The following is a 3983-nucleotide window of genomic DNA, read 5'->3' on the forward strand; positions in this document are numbered from 1 at the left end:
AAAGATAGTGATTTTGTGGGGAAATTGTGATTATACAGGGATACAAAGTGGAGTTCTGGTATATTGATAATTTCTGACTCAATCTGGCTGCTGATTACATGGTGTTGCTTAGTTTTTGACCGTTCATGAACTATACATGAGTGGCCTGCATATATAGTCGAATAAACGTTTGAAAATGGAAGGTAATATCTTATTCAGTTTCTCAGCATTTTAAGGCATAAAATGTGCATGATTTATTTTACCTTTTTTCAATAGGATGCTAAATATGTAACTTTTTGTTTTTATCACATGGTTTGGCTATTTTGCATAAACATAGTCCTTAATTGTTAAGACAGATGAAGGAGGGTAAGAATAAGAATAATGCTGAAAATTATGTAAGGTGCCAGTGTAGAAACATAGAACAACAGACAGGATATGCTCCCCCCCCCCTTATCTCTTCAAGCAGAGGTGATGAAAATGGATGTTATTCCCAGTCGTGGTCTCACGGAACCTCCTCATGAAATGCAGAAAAGCTTCAGAAAAGTTACTTTCTTTCCAGAAGTACATGACGACACCAAACTTTCCTGAAGGCATTCTTCATCTCTGTGTTTTATCTTCTGGGAAAGCTGTGGCTGGTCTGATGTAAAAGAATGACTCAGGTGCGAAAAACAGGACTACAACTGTGATATGAGAACTGCGAATGGAGAGAGCTTTGCTGCAGCTTTCCACAGAATATGCTCTGATGACAAACAATATAAAAAGGTAAGGCAGCATCAAGACAGCAAAGGTAACCAAAACAACTAGGCCTGAATTAGCAGTAACTAAGAAACCTATCATGCGTGTATTCGAGCAGGCCAGTCTCAGCAAAAGATACACGTCACAGAAGTAGTGATCTATCTCATTGGGGCCACAGAAGGGTAAGAAGATGGTGAGAAGAAACTGACTGGCAGAGTGTATAAATGCCCCCAGTACAGCAGGCAATGATGGCATTACACCTCTGCCTGCTCATGACGACGGTGTAGTGCAGTGGCTTGCAGATGGCCATGGAATGGTCATAGGCCATCCCTGTGAGGATAAAGATCTCAATGCCTCCAAAGAAATGCATGGTAAAGAGCTGTGCCATGTAGTGCCTACAGGAAATGGTCTTCCTTTCTGCCAGTAAGTCAGTTATTAGCTTGGGTATCACAATAGATGTGTAGCTAAGGTCACAGAGTGAGAGGTAATTAAGGAAGAAATGCATGGGCTGCTCAATGAGCTGACTGCTGGTGCTAGAAATCATGATGAGTGCATTTCGTATCCAAATAGCAAGGGAGCAAAATAAAAATAAGATGAAGGATTTCAGTGTTCTTGTTTCTGGAAAGTCCCAAGAGAATAAATACAGTGACATTATTTCATTTTTCCATGGTTAGTGTAGATGGAACACATAAATCACCTGAAATGATATAATTCATGAACCAATATTTAGAAATGGTTATTGAGAAGAGTAATGATCCTATGATTTGAAAGGCACTAATTATTAATAGGTTTAGTAGGACTCATTTAAGTGTCTCTGAATAAAAATCAGGTACTCAAGATACTCTCTTCTAAGAATCTGCGTTAATATATACTGACTGATTTCTGTTAGTTTTTCCAGCAAATTGTGATCAGCATCTGTGTTAGTCAACATGAACATCTTTTATCAATCCACAATAGAGTTTTGAATGTTTCTGAAAAGATGGCAGTGGTTGGTTAACAATGTGCTCCATCAAAAACTTTTATAATAGTAAATGAGAAAAATAAACTAGGATAAATTCTTTTCAGATGTCTTCATGGTGTCTGCATTTTCATACTATGTATTTTCATAGTCAATCTCATACTTGGTTTCCTGATCAACTTCTGTTTAGATGTCTGGTTCAATTCTCCCTATGATTGATTAAGTTAATATTGTTACCTACATGGTGAATAATTGCATTCTAATAGAGATATAATTTTAAAATAAATAAAATTTGTTTTCATAGCAGAATTTTAAAAGCTTCTGCTATATTAAAATTAAACTAATTTTAGGAATTTGTTTCAAGACAAATTTATTGAGAAGTAGCTTCTGATCAGTCCCCAAATCAGACCATGGTATATTAGCCAGTAAGTAGAAAGGCTGTTCATTTCAATTTGAATAAAATAATAATGTTGAATATATTACTAGCTTGAAGAATTCACTATATACATGACTAAAACATATTAAAGCATTTACATAATTTTAAATCTCTATCTAAAGGAAAATTAGGAATAATCTCAGAAAAGCCAATTCATCAATATGCATTAACTAGGAGTCTACTAAAAATTTTCCTTGAAGGTTAGCTCTCTTTTTATCCAGAAGGATATAGCTATGCTTATTTCTTACCTGGTATTCTTCCTTGATTCATCTTCCTCATTGACATAGAACTACTATGATTAACTTCACATATTTCAATGTCTTTAAAAATAATGATCACAATCTAATCATTCATTATATTTTGGGGGTATCCCTCGTTATATGTCTTAACTAAGCCACTAAATTCAGACATAAATTTTGCAAGGTAGTTAATATATTTAATCTTTTTCTTTTTTAAAACCTAAGAAAAATATTCTTTAGAATTCAGATTGACTCTGGGACAATTTTGATCATGGGTGAGAAAAATTTTTTTTTTAAAAAATGCATAAAATAGTGTACACATGACAAGATGATTGTGTTAAAATAAATGTACACAAAAATAATGTTCAAGGGTTACATAATTTGTATATAATAACATATATAGTATGTAGCAAACTAGGGTTTATAGCTTAACTTTTCTGACTCCATTGCCATTTTACAACATTTCAAAAAGGACAAAAAAACAAAGCAACAAGATAGATTTAACATTATCCCCACTTCACACAACTCTGAAGTTTGCATAGATTTATGAAACCTTCTAGATAAAACTATGATACCTCCTGATACCACTGTTCCATTCTAGTCGCAAAAACTTAAATTTTAAAAAATGTGTAAATGGAAACACAGAACATAGTTAGGCTAAAGTCTACGAGAAACCACAAACCAAGTCAGCTCCAAATTGTCATAAATAAGACACTACTTCTGTAGGAAGCAATTTCATATTCTTTCAAGTGTGAGCACTAACCGTGCATCTCAACTCTTAGCCATGTAAAATAATAGGCAGGAGATATGTTTTAAGGAGCATGTCCTAACACTGCCACTTCTTATATCTATGAACTTGAAAACTCCTGGCTCTGTGAAATGAAGAAATTAGCTTCATTGTTCTAATAGTGCTTTCCACTGTTACATCTATTTCAGAATAAAAATTAGCTGAATATTGCTTAATGTTTTACTGACCTTCTCCCTTGAGTTATAACAATGTGTCCTTTTTTTATATATGCAGTCATCCTGCAGTATTATTTTATGACTTTGATCTTATTTTTCCAGAATCTGTTATTCCACCCTCAGTTTACTCTCAGATCCTCCTTGAATTTCCTGGTCCCTTAATGAAAAAATTTCTTAGTCTATAGATTTCACAATAATGCCTATTTTAAAACCAGCAGCTAATTAATATTTTCTTAACCCAGTAGTTTAAAATATATTGCAAGAAATATCACATATTTACGGAAGCTCCTGGCAAGGAAAAAAAAGACATAATTTACTCGCATATTTTCCTCTGCACTTATCTTGACTCTATTCTTCTTGTATAGTTTCTGTCCTGTCTTCATTGAAATGATAGTCATCCTTTAACTGCTCAAGTGATTTCCTTTCAAGTTTCTAACTTGAATGCTACTGCTGAGTTTCACTTTCTAATTTTCCCCGATCTGTAAATAAATAGTACAACGTTTACATAGTAACTTCTGTTCCCTACAGCACCATCAAATCAAATAAATGATGGGGATTTATCTCACAGAAAAAATCTTGAGGGTAAGAAGAGTATTCTGTTATCCAAAACTAGTCAAATAGAGATTTATAGACTCTGTGTTTATACTACCACATCATTCCTGAGGGGTTTAGA

At 33.9% G+C, this 3983-nt stretch overlaps 1 pseudogene; it reads right to left on the minus strand.

Annotated features, from left to right (window-relative positions):
- Positions 577-1382, minus strand: LOC102175940 (annotated as a pseudogene).

Source organism: Capra hircus, chromosome 4 (genome assembly GCF_001704415.2).
Source record: "Capra hircus breed San Clemente chromosome 4, ASM170441v1, whole genome shotgun sequence".
Taxonomy (NCBI): domain Eukaryota; kingdom Metazoa; phylum Chordata; class Mammalia; order Artiodactyla; family Bovidae; genus Capra; species Capra hircus.